At 38.2% G+C, this 13,658-nt stretch overlaps 1 protein-coding gene across 9 annotated transcripts in view; it reads right to left on the bottom strand.

The window, feature by feature from the left end:
* Positions 1-13,658, bottom strand: part of tshz2 (teashirt zinc finger homeobox 2) — a 161,916-nt gene that overhangs the window by 82,502 nt on the left and 65,756 nt on the right. For 2 of the 9 annotated variants that reach the window (XR_015777397.1, XR_015777389.1), the window contains one exon: positions 6,089-7,037. The exons of the other annotated variants lie outside the window; for them this stretch is intronic. The gene's annotated coding sequence lies outside the window, so the exon portion shown is untranslated. Of the gene's footprint in view, positions 1-6,088; positions 7,038-13,658 lie in introns of those variants that run through there. 9 annotated transcript variants of the gene reach the window in all.

Below are 13,658 nucleotides of genomic sequence, written 5' to 3'. Positions count from 1 at the left end.
AAGCTAAAAGGAGAGTGGGTATTGGACTTATGTGAGTCTAACCAAAATATTATTTTTCTTCTTTTTGATCATATTTCTCCATCATAAAATGTGCACTCAGAAACAGAGGAAAACAGATTGAGTTCCTTCAGATTTCTACATTCCAGATTTATTTCCTTATGAAACTGATGGCCTTGAGACAAAATGAACTTGGACTCTGGTTTCAGCGGTGCAATGAGATGAAGGACAATACTGCAATTAAACTGTTTTATTCCTTTTTTTACATCTCTGACATTTGTGTCAGTCTTCTTGCTCTCTAACATTTCAAAAGCATCTAATTGGTTGGATCTGAGCTCGCACAGTTTAAGTATTTAAAACTGTATTCTAGAAAATCCAAGTGAAACGTCTTTTTATTCAGCCTATCTTTGCATGAATTCTGAAATTTTGAAATGGCTGCATAGTTAGGTAAATATTAACTCTCAAAAAAGATTTATTGGACTCTTTTTCTCTGGTCAGAACTGTAATTCTAGAAAAAAAATGTCCAAATGATTTCTCAATATATGAAGCTTTGCCACACAAACATTATCCAGTGGAAAACGTTAATCTTTCAAATGCATTCACAATTATGCATTTGTGTCTGACAAGGCAGCTTCAACAAATATCTGACAAACAGTGATGTGCAGGAGCAGCCCAGTCAACAGAAGAAAATGTTGGCAATGTACGTTTCTGCAAACCACAACATTGAATTTGTACGTTTCATATGTATCACATCAACATTTCTAAAGTGATATAGTATATAATGTGATTTTATCATAGTGAGGAGAAGGGCATGATGAATGGCGAGACACCTGCTAAGCTGCAGACCACTGCAGACCAGAGTGCTGCAGTGGGTCATTAACTAGCGGGCGACCCACTAAAAAGACGATTTCAGGGTGGTACTTTGTCTTGATTTTATTTTTCGGGTTTGGTACTGGGACGAAAAAGAAACGTGTGAGTTGGATAGAAGGTGTTGGATGATAAATATATAAATATAAAATAAAATGGGACTAATAATAATTTAATTGAATGTTTTAATCCTCTGACTATCTTAGTGTGCTGTGTCTGTCTTCTGCAGCAGCTGGAATTTGAGAGCTGCTCCAATCAGGTGTGTAACTACCAGGCACATTAACTGTGGAGATTTGCTGCTCAGAATTATGACAATAAGCAAAAAATACTCATTTAAATTCTTTCTCTTCAGTTACTTTTGTTTTAAAATATGTCACAGTTTCACATGTATGAAATTCCAGAAATATACAAACAAAACCAGTTGTTTTAGCCTCTAAAATTGATTGTTTCTCATGACTGTTTTGCAAAGCAGCTTTTTTGCTCCTAAATGTGGGTGTTTTTTGGCATCCCATGGCTGTATTTTCAGTGTTCTTTTAGCTCCGAAATGTGGGTGTTTTTAGTGACACTTGGCTGTTTTTCCAGAGGCTTTTTATCTCCCAAATGTGGATGTCATTTAGCGATCTGTGGCTGTTTTTCCACCGGGGAAAGAGCCATTAAAAGGTTGGTTTTTTTTCATTTCAGGGCTGCTTTTCCAGCGGGGACTGTGCCACTGAAAGTGGGCAATTTAGGCAAAAACAATCTTTTTGTAACCATAACCAAGTGGTTTTTGTGCCTAAACATAACCATTTGTCAGCCACTGTGTTATTAAAACGTGTCGAAGTATCACCTACATAATAATGTACAAAAATAATGTAAAAGTGTATCAATGGTCTGCAGAAACGCACAAAGACAACATTTTTTCTGGCGACAGGGTTGGTAGGATCACAGTGAGTTCAAACTGAACACAAATAAGTAGAAACTTAAGAGTTCACAGAGCTGCTCACACTATGTGATTTTCTCTGTGACTCTTGAACATTTAAAAACACAAAAAAGCTTTTTGATCCACGCTGATCAATATCCATTTGAGCCAAATCTGGACTCAACTTGAGACTGTATCCAATATCATAACACTCGCCTTATTCATATTATGCGGTCGAACTATTTAGTTACACAGTTTTTCCACAATAGGGAGTCTAATTATAATGCTCGTGATAAAAGGAGGATGGTCTATGAAATCCAAACCTGTCTTTAATCCAAAGATAAAATTTCATGTACAACAGACAGCCTGTGATTGAAGTCTGGTTTCATAATTTTCAAAGCGGAACAACAGCATATGCATACAGTCAAAAGCAGCTGCTTGATTTTAAGATGTAATTCATCTTGTGAAAACTTACCAAAGCTAAAAACAAAGAGATATTACTTATTCACAGGATGTCTAAAAAAAATAAATAAAAAATGGAAGTTTCCAGTTGCGTGATTGACAAGCGGTTAAAAATAAAATTTCCCAGAGTAGGACTATAGTGCAGAGAAATAATGATGCAAGCCTAATATGAACTTGTTTCAAGGATGGGGAATAAAACATCACATGAAACAGGATGAATGTAATCTGTGATCATATAAACAGATGTAAACATCATTTAACACATCTCAAAATGATGCTTTGGTTGTAGAGTTTTGATGACAGCTTTAGGATGTTTCCCGAAACAGATTAAATTACATTAAATTCACGTGTTAACAGAAACGCTTGCGATGTAACAATTTGCTGAACAACACAAGAAGTAAAAAGGCGTTCATGGTTACACACAATAGTATGTGGTCGTATCCTGTGTAAGGAGAACACACTTTATTTGAAAGTAGGTGAGGTTGTACAAGCTGATGTGAGTGTTGTTGTTGTTGTTGTTGAAAGCACAGTTAAAGGAGCTTTGTGGGACTCAGCGTGTTTGTCCTCAGGGCTGAATGTAACAGATGACAGAGATCATTGGAGCTTTTTTTCCACATCAGTCAGAACTTACTCCTTTTCACAATTTTACAGTGTACTATAGAGACACAGACACCATTGTGATATTGTTGCACTGTTTGTTCCTAATGATGGTGGTTGACAAGTGGGTACTTGTCGTTCTCTTTGTGACAGGTGTTAATACCTCACACCTCGGCTAATATTCCATTGTTCTGGTGACTACTCTTGATTATGTACCACAACAAGCTTTTTGTGCCTCAAAAAATGTGCGTACTGAAAATTGAGGATTTGGTTTATACGTGAAATGATCACAACCTCAGCTCTTCATCACCATCGTGGTGCACACACATATTCCCCCTGGTCCAACAACGTAACGCAATAGGCAGGGGTTAATGTTATGACGCCAAAAATAGTATAAAGAGCAAGAAAGTCTGCCTCTGGAGAACGTTAAGTCAAACAAACACAGGACTTTCACCCAAGATATTGCTGATTGTGCAGCCCAGACGCCACTGAACGTTTCTGCAAACCACGGACACATCACACTTGTCCATTTCACACATTTCGTATCAACTTTTCTAAAGTGACGTCACATATGAGCCAACTTTGTTGGTGAAGGGGATGTTGGGTGGCATGGCACCTAGGCAAAACTGCTAAGCTGCAGACCAACAAACAGCAAAACAGGCTGTTTTTTGTGCGGGTGTGAGTATTCCCTGTATTTCTAACAGATTTTTAGCCAACAAACATCAGTGTTTGTTAACAACTGATCACGGTTTTCACTGGGAAAAGTGCCAAGAAAAGCAACACTTTCTTTTCACTGAGACATTGCTGCATTTTCTGATGGGATCGTGCCACGAAAACTGCATATTTTAAGCCAAAACATGATCTTTCCTAACCATAACCAAGTGTTTTTTGTGTACAGACCTAATCACAGATGCGGTGTTTAAATGTACAGACATTCAAAGTTTCAACGTATCCGCTTCATAATAACGTAAAAACGTAATTGTAATTGGTTTGTATAAATGCACAATTCCAACATGTATTCTTACGATTGGGTAGATTTGTGTCTTGTTTGGCACCAAAAGTCAACACTGACTTATTGTACCTTTATGTATTTACATTCATGAGTTTACATGGCATTACAACAAACTTATGTATGTAATAAACGTACTCATTTTGACCGAGATCACAATCTTTTTCTAAACCTAACCAAGTGTCTAATCTAACAAAACTGTGTGCCACCACCAAATATTGTGGTGCAGTCACAATGTGAGAAATTTGGTCCTCTTTCTTCGGTCGCTAAGGCTCTAAATTAGCTGTGAGTTGCTGCGTTTACCAAAGATTTCACCACAATTTATCTGAGACGGCCCAAAATTGCAAAATGTATGTAAAACTAACTGTTTAAGTGCCTACAAAAGCCAGAATAGATTTTCAATACAGTTTAATCAAAACAGGTCAGTGCAATGTGAAATGGGTTGCTCTTAGTGACAAATCATTGAGCAATTTTCAGCTAATTGTTTTGGTTTTACAACCCACAACTTTACTGTTTTGGTTCACTCTCACTGCTCTCATCAGCATTGTTCTCAGACACAGAGAGTAGCTGTTAGCGAAAATGTCCCGAGAAACCTGCAGTACACAACGTGCAAAGCACCAAATGGTATGCAGACAATGTTAGTGACTAGCAGGTGAGCACAGTGGAGCACTTAGCAGCAAAAGAGCCATATATTTCCCTCAGAAGTTGGTGGAGACCAAAACAGAGCTAATAAGAGAGTGACTACTTGACTCGCACTAATCAGGTGGACAGAAACACACCTCTGTTAATATTCCACATCTGAATGTGTGAATAAGATCCTCTTTGCTAACCAGTTTGCAATATCATTTTAATAACATGATAATGTGTCAGCATTTACAGCTTACTGTGTTGCCCGAAGTGACCGAGAAATCCATAAAACAGCTTTAAATACCTGTCCTGCTTCGGATAACATTTGGAAATACATTTGTTGAGGGTTCTTGAGGATAAAATGTTCTTGTCTTCATCAAAGCAAGAATAGATGTTTGGATTAATTAGCGATGGATATTACAAGGGAAGGTGATGGACCGACAGAGTAACATAACATGTCTCAGGCCACATCTTTACTCAAAATACACTCATACTTTTTCATATAGACAAATCAGTGAGGTGTAACAATGTATTATTGCAGTACATTATAAGTTCTGTAAAAATTAAAATAAATAAAGGAGTGAGAAAAGTTTGAAATCAGTGTTTTCCTTTAGAAATTGTTAAGTGGAAGTGGGAAGCATAACAATTTTTTCTGAAGGTAGCTCTTTATTTCAGGCGTGATTGGATGCCTCCACTATAATGTGCAGAGAAAACTATAAGTAATGTTTAAAATACCTTTGATGCTTTCTAAATATACAACATATTTACAAGGACTTGAACTAAAAATAAAAAAATGAAAAATCAATCTATTTATTTACTTTTGGTGTTTCTGAGGGCTTAATACGAGTTTTATTTCCCCTTTTATTGCCTGTACGTTTCACTCCGATACTATCAATGTAATTATTTGCTGTATTTTTTCTGTGTGCTGTGGCAAACTCATTTCATATTTTCTTCATTTTCATTCTCATCTATCCAAAACTGATAGCATAACATCCTGAGAAAGCAGAGAAAAATCTACAGACCTACAAAAAACATAGATACACATCTACATGTAAATAGTATAATTGTCTGTTTTGCTTGTCGAAGCCCTTTGTGTGCTGGTGAACGTCACCTCCACTCGTAGGGTTAAAGTTTGACGTATTATCTCGCGTGGAACGACACTGTGACCCAGATGTAACCCTAACTCATATCTGTAGGAAAATGAGTCTGAAGCAGGATCTGTCAGTCACTCTGCACAGTAAGTACAGTATATGGGGCATGAAGGGAGGGGAGTATTGTTCACCGTCTTTTTTTTAACCCAATAACACCCATGCAAACAATATTTCTAACACTGCTGCTTGACCTATTTCCTCTCATGTAATATATTGTTAAAGCAGCCTTGTGAAATGGTTTAATTATTCATGCTTGATTTCAAAATGAAGAGCTTTGAGAACATGGCTCCACAGGAGGATTGACACACGCAACGGTGCTCTTACAAGCACACATACTGAGGCACACTGGGGCCCGGCTTAGTCAAAAAAAAAAAAAAAACCCACACATACACACACACACCCTTGACTGACTTCATCCACTGTGTTGTGCACAGAGCATTAAAGCAAGAGTGAAGATAAATGCCCTGTCAGCGCCTTTAATGATTTATTTCAAACATTTCACTCGATCCAATAAGGTTACAATCTATGGCAGGTAATTGTTTATACAGAAATAGATGGCATTTTGTTTGTTTTATTGAGCATTGAGCAGAGTGAACACACTAACCTCAGAAATGGATGCACTGTCAGAAATATCAATTTGCTGTTTTACTACATTCTGCACTTGGATTCTCATCACAGATATTAACGTACACTGCCGTCTTCAGCATTTTGACTTTTTCGCCTCTGAAGTTGTTTTAATCTCCTTTTAAATGGTGTGAGGCCTGTCTGTCCATATGGACGAGCGTGCACGTGGGTGTCCGATCCGCTGCGCACTATTTTTTTGCCTTCCCCCGCATGCGTGTGCCGCAGTTAAGTAAGGCATCAGAGCAGCCTGTCACTTGTCCCTTGGTATTGCTTTAGTCTGCGTCGACAGTGTGTCCACCCTGGGTTTGTCAGTGTCTATTCAGACCTGACCTGTCTTGTTCAGCACATGGCAGAGGATGCTGATGGACATTTCCAGTTCTCCTTCTCAGTGTCCATCACTCGGCGCAGGATGCATCCCCGACGCATCTTAGTTTGAGCTCCTGAAATTTGTTGACAGTTGCAGAGGGTGGTCTGCAGTTCTGCCACCCTCAATTATGGGAGATGTGATCTGATTCTGACTTGAGGGATGTAGGTTGCCTGCTGTGCATAAATGCTCAATTGTGGTCGATCGATATCTTGCTAATAGGTTTTGAAAATTGAAAACAATGCAAATAGAAAAGATGCGTAAACCCTGCTGAGGGATTTTTGAAATACAAACCCAAAGGGCTAAGTGAAGGTGGGGTAAGTGGCATCATTTCTTTATTTATTTCCAGTCCTGGTGGATTAGATTCATTCATCCTCTTTCATGTTTGTTGCTTTGCTGCCAGTCAATCTTGTGTTTGTTCTCTTAATTTCCTGCGAGTCGCTGATGAAAAAGAAGGAGTATTTAATTAGCGCTCCCTCTGTTCTGTTGAAACAGTTAGTGTATTTTTACAGGACCAGGAACGGAGCTCAAGTCTGTTTCTAATGGAGACGGAGGCAATCAGATAACCAACATTGCCACCCATGCTCTCTTTTACTCTTCTTGAAGAGGACAACTTCAGCTTTTAATAAACATGTAATAAGAAGGAAAACAGCTGGTAGCTGCATCACAGATGGTGCCGTTCTTGGCATCTCCAAGGAAGGGACCACACATACAGATGGCTCATTATTCCAGCATTTGGTTATGCATATTGCACAAAATTTTATTCCAATGCTTAACAACCAGTATAAGCAATACAGGTGTTACTATTTTTCACGCAGCTCCCCCTGCAAAGTAAGCAGCCGGGATCTCGTTTTTGGTCATATCTTTTGATGCGGATCACTCACACAAGCCTCAGAATCTACTTCTCCTTATCAATATTTCAGTGCTGTGTCTGTTTGTGAGGAGCGCCGCGTTAATCTACACCCAGGTGTGATTCAGGGCTAAACAGCTGTCAGTCTCGTCCTCGACTGCGGCTCTGTTTTTCAAAGTGCACCTTTGTGTCATTAAGGTAACAGCCCGCAAATACCTCAGCGGGTCGTTGATTAAGACAGAGGGAGAGGTATTGATCACAAAGCAACTGCGAAACAAGTCAGCACAGGGAGAGCAGTGAGGGAGAGCAAGGCCAGCAGCACGCAACCTTGACCTCCATCAAATTCCTCTTTCATCTCAACTTACAACCTACCGTAGGCTGCCGATCTGCATATTTCTAAACTCGAATGTCCTCTGTGTATTATTCATATTCGCTCAAATAGAAAATGTCACTGGTAAAAAAAAAATAATAATTTGAATGAAAACAAGGCTTCTGTCCCATGAGAGAAATATGTTCTTCGTTGAGTCTTTTTTTAGGTTGACTGTTTTAAATTACAGATGCTCTCTAATTGGCTACGGTCAAATAAAGCCCGCCTAATGAGGCATTGCATTCATTTGCTTATTTCCTTTCAAGTTGCTTTCCCTTTGTATCTCAGAGCAAAAGTCTGCTCTTGCGCTTACTGTCGTTCCAGGCAGGGTATTCTTAGTCAAAAGACTATTATGCCTCAAATGAACATGTAAATATATATTTGTTTCTGCAGCAGAGCAGTTGAGACTGTGAATTTTACTCATTAACTGTATAAACAGCAGCAAATAATAAACCCTGAACTCCAACATGCATGCTACTTTTCTGTAACACTTTGATGACCACTTGCAGAAAAACCTACATCTCATTCACTGCGTCTCCATTATATGATGAACTTAGCGCGGACTTCTCCTTTAATGTGATGATTAAGTGTGCTAATCACAAGTGAGAGCGAGACGTAGACGCTTTCATCCGTCCGCCTGCGTGTGTGTATGTGTGTCCCGAAACATCCGAGGGATTTTCTTTCAGACCTCCTCACACTTGACACTCCATGTATGCTGGAGCTGTCCTGTCCAATTTATAACAGGAGTCAATGTGACCTTTATCCTGGCAATGACTATAATGTACTTTAGCACATGTCATTCTCAGGTCAGGATCATCCCCTGTGTCATATGTTTTGTCTTGCATGTTTTACAGTCACCGGGGACGAACTGCTGCTGCGCTTCTGTGCTGCAGCCTATTCAACTTTAAAGTGAACTTAGACAGGTGATAGCTTTGAAAAACGTGCTGTATTATAACCACAGCGGCAGATTTAATACAACGGACTACTTTCCGTTATTATATTTTCAGAGATATTTATAGCTTGCATAATGTAATTAGACATAATAATAACACAGAAATGACTATTTTGAACCCCAGTTTAATAATAATAGCTTTCCTTTCTACTCTCTTCAAGTCTGCAACAAATGCAGGAAACAAAGGAAGCCAAATGATTTAAAAGCATAGGTAGGCTGCGCAAAATAACTGTCACATGTTTTTGGCTCTAATTTCCCCCCTCATACTCATCTTATTGCTCATCAGCTAAGTTGTCAGGTCTGCTACATCCCTTTGATGGCATCACTGACAATTAGCAAGACGATGCCACACAAAACCATCTGGACAGGCACATCTCTCGTTGCTGAGGGAGACAGTTTCTGGTGTGACAAAAATAAATCTCAAGGTCAGTCACTGTCACTTTTTAAAAGTATCAGATTCCTTCAGAGGTAGATTTATGGGATTGGATTTATTTTGAGAAGGTTTACCAGCTAATGACAGGCTGTCTTAGAGACTGTTAAGTGGAGATGAGGAATTAAATCAGTAAAGTGTGCAACCCTGGCCCTGCTTAATGTTTTCTATTGTTTTATACGTGATCATTTTTCATTGTCGGGGCATAGAAAAGCAGGTTAATTTATTTAAAGGGTGATATGGGTGAATATATGTTCAAAATAGACAGACAGATGGACAGACTGATAGAAAGGCGGACGAGTGTTGGCTGCTTTACTACCATTCAGACTATGATAGACCTGGCATGTCATCGTTCTAGTACTCTCAGAAAAAACGATCAATTATCAAGAGGGGGGCGGGAAATTGATTTTCCCCTTCCCCATACGCAGCAAATGTTCCACATAAATATATGATGCTTTGACAAACCTCTTTGTATTAAACTTGAAGGGCCCTGGCAATGAAAGTCAGACTAAATATAACTCTGTTAGGGCCCAGTCAAACCGGCATTTCATACTGGGAAATTCTGCCGCAAAAACATCTCATTTCATCGGAATCACCACAATAAGTGGATTTACGCATGAGGCCAAAAAAGGGGGTCAGTTTTTGAGTGAACTTTGACACATATATTTGGGCTGATCAATAACAAGCTGAATTTGAGAGCCATACAGTCCAATACAAAGGAAGCTATCTTAGCTTATTAGCAGTGTTGCTCAATTCACTTTCATTTAAACTGCCAAAGTAAACAACAACAGAGGCATGGTGTGCAGACAGTTATGAGACAGGGGTCGATAGCATGAAAAATTCTTCAAAATAAACTGTGTAAACACATTATCTCGTTAGCATAGACATAGACTCCATAAATAAATAGATGTAGCCACAGTGTAGTCACCCATGGCATTTTGGCCATCCTGGATTTCTGAAATCATAAATGACCGTATTTGGAGCGTTGGACGATGGAGCTAACCCTAATGCAAGCCGTTTCATTTACAGTCTGACTATAGAATGCTAATTTTTTACTTTCGAAAAACAGGCTTAAAACTGTTCATACAAAATCTACCAGAAAAACTGGACAACCAGGTCCTTCGAGGGCCTTTTAGTGCAAGTAAACAAAAGAATATTTTAGGAAACCAAAATGTTACAATCAACATAGATGAACAAAAAACACACTTAAATAAGGTTTAAGCCGTGGTTACATTTCCTAATCAATATTGTTGCTGTGCTAGTGATTTGTCAAAGGACGTAAAGATGGATAACTTAAAGCCGACAGCTGACTTGATATGAAGAAATCAGCTATAAAGATCAAAAATGTTTTTCTATTTTTGTTGATGGTGTTGCAGGCTGTAAACATGTTTATTTCTGCTTTGATATTTTAACTTTGGGGATTAACTTGCTCTTTGAGCCAGCCTCAAGTGGCCTTTTGAGGAACTGCAGTTTTTGGCACTTCTGCATTGACTTCATTTTTCAGCCCTGTTTGGTAACGTCAGGTAAGCAAGCTAGGAAGCTTAGAGAGCTTTTTTTTCTCACACTCAATGAAATTATTGATATTTCTATATTACCAACAGAGGGACCATCTTCTTCTTCCTTTTTATGAAATGAAAAATGGCCAGTGTTCCCTCTGATATTGTGATTTACAGAGCTGAAAATCAAACTCAATGTCGCTATCTTCTTAAAATTAATTTAAAAAGACATTTTCTTCACATTTAATTCATTATGTCTCATTATTTCTTGATTATTGTTTCTCTTCTTGACTTTCATACATATATATTTTCTTCTTTCACATGATGTATCTGCTGATCTGGTGAAGTCTTCTGTGCATTCATGCCTCTAAGCAGCCTCAGTGTACTTGGGTCAAGCACTAAATGTGAATGATTTATTTGTTGAACTGCATCCACATTTTTGTAAAGACTGATGTAATTAAGGTTTTGTTGTTTGGTTAAATGGTTCGTATTTTTGTAATTATGTGTATTTATGTCAAAATGTCCATAGATGCAAATACAAATACAAATTTCAGATCTTTTTTGTTTGTTTTTTTAAATAAAGTGAAATCAAATCAAATTAAATCATTTTGTGCATTTCCTCTTGTCATTTATTTGTTTTGTATTTTGCTAAATCATGTTGTATTTCCTTTGGTTAAAGGGTGGTCCGTTGTATAAGCCTATGGCTTCCTAACCTCTCCTGTCATGTCCGTTTTACATCTGTTTTCTGGCTTTATGCTTCTGTGTTTGTGAGCAAATGAAAAAACTAAAATAAAATAAAACTGCCAGGTGGGTGTAGAAAGTCCAGCACAGAAAAAATAGAAAAACGCAGAAAGAACTGTTATGATTGACTAGCGGAGCATGTTCCCGTGTGTTAGCCGTTAACTCGGCAGCTACTGTAGATCAACTACAAGTCCTGACTTCACCACGCATCTGGCACTACCTGCACGCAGATAAATTTCATTGTGTTTAAACATCCTTTAGTCACTGCAACAACAAAAAAAGTAGCTATGACTTCGGACATCTGTTTTCTTCTCTTGCTACATTTTAGGATTCTACGGACGCTGTAGTCTTTAACATTAGGAGAGTCATTCCATATTCATTTTTAACTGCTTTATTTTTGCAGACAGTTTTTGATCAAGGTTGCCGGGGCAAATGGATCGTTAAACAGAAACTAGAACATGCTGTCATTGTTTTGAAGAGCATGTTTGATGCAAGCTCTGCTCTCGCTACAGTAACTCATCCGCAGCTCTTCCATTGTGTGGTCCCATGATGCTTCTCTGCTTGTGTGTCCATACATCATGTTTGTGCGCGCTGTACTAAAGCAGATCCCCTACAGAATAGGCTCCAGAGTGTCATCCACACAGAGTTATCCCTCACCACTGGCTGACCGTGGCATTATTCCGATGGGGACTGTTTGACTAATAAGCATTTTCGCTTCACAAGTGCTGGCTCTAGTCAATGCTGCTGCTCTGGATATACATTCTGTATAGAGGACACCTTGAATTGGAAAAAAAAGAAAGGTGGCCAACACTATTAAAAGCACCCACTGGTCCGGAAAACACACTGTGATTTCATTACAAAAATCATATAATGGTCGTAAACACAATCACAAAGTTGCACTTTTGCTTGGAGATTTTGCAGCGTATGTAGAACAGAAAAAGCCCCCTCTCCACGTTCATGTTTTTTTTTTTTTTTTTTAAACACTTGAATGCACAAGATGTAGCCTTTTGTTGAATTTCATTATTACAAAACAAAGTATCGAAGTAAACAAATACTTTACTGAGCAAACGTGGAAGCAGTCTAATAAAGATGTTAAATAAACACAGTGTAGTGTTTGATTTCAAATGCACTGTCAAAAAGAAAAGCACGGGCTTACCACTTTGTCCACACATCAGTGGGTCAGCCAAGAGGCAGAGATCCAGCTACACTTGCTGTGATTCCTCTCTCCATAAGTGGGCTGTTAACAGTGGAAATGTTGCTTTACAACGCGCTGCAGATGTTACATAAATGTAGCGGAACAAAAATAGGATCTTTGCTCTGGGATATCCTCAAGTGAAGTACATGTATTTTAAAACATGAGTGGTTCTGCATTTCTGAGGTTATATATATTGTTAAAGTTACCACGTAGTGAACAACACACATTAGCGCTCCTACTGTATAGTTTCTCCAAGACTCATGCACATTTTTACCAATACATTTCCATGACTTTTCCATGACTGAGACAAATTCATTGACCATGTACCCTCAGAACATCTTTATGTGTGCTACAAGAAATTAAAATGTATGTTAAAATTTACTAGTCAGTTTCTTAAAATTAAGAGCACATGTACTGTATCTGAGTATTTGTGTTAACTGCATGCAAATCTAGGAGCTATCTGGCTGTCGGGTAAACTTTGAACTAAAAAATCTTGCTTGTGTCTATAAAGAGTCGGTTTTGATTTGATTTAAGGGTAAACTGTTATATGAGAATTGACACTTATCATTCTGTGTGCATTTGCTTGTCTAAGATATTGAAAAATATGCAACTGAATGGAGAATCTCACATTTATTTTTGTTATTTTAAAAAGGGAGACTTTTTACCTCCATTTCAAATACAGTAATAAAGCCACTGTTGAACCAAAACTAACACTTCTGTTGTCATGCCTTTAAGGATCATTCTGACTGATAATAATAATAATAATTCTGTAATACCAGGATACGGGGAAACCAAGATATCTTTTGAGATTACTTACAAAAAATAACTGAACTCAGGTTGGAGTCGTACATTACCAATGCAGGGAATAATATAACTTCAAGTGGCGTCACTGATCTGCCCTAACATTTAAAGATAACTTCATTTTTTAACCTGCACCCTCTTTTCCTACATATCTGTGTCTATGTGACTTTTTGTGAACAACAAATTATTTTTCTTTACCTTTCGCTTGATCCAGTCTCATTCTGAAATCT

The sequence above is a fragment of the Plectropomus leopardus genome, chromosome 9 (assembly GCF_026936395.1).
Source record: "Plectropomus leopardus strain MGB_pleo_1.0 chromosome 9, ASM2693639v1, whole genome shotgun sequence".
Taxonomy (NCBI): Eukaryota; Metazoa; Chordata; class Actinopteri; order Perciformes; family Serranidae; genus Plectropomus; species Plectropomus leopardus.
The sequence above is the reverse complement of the archived record's forward strand: the minus strand, read 5'-3'. Positions and strand labels throughout refer to the sequence as shown.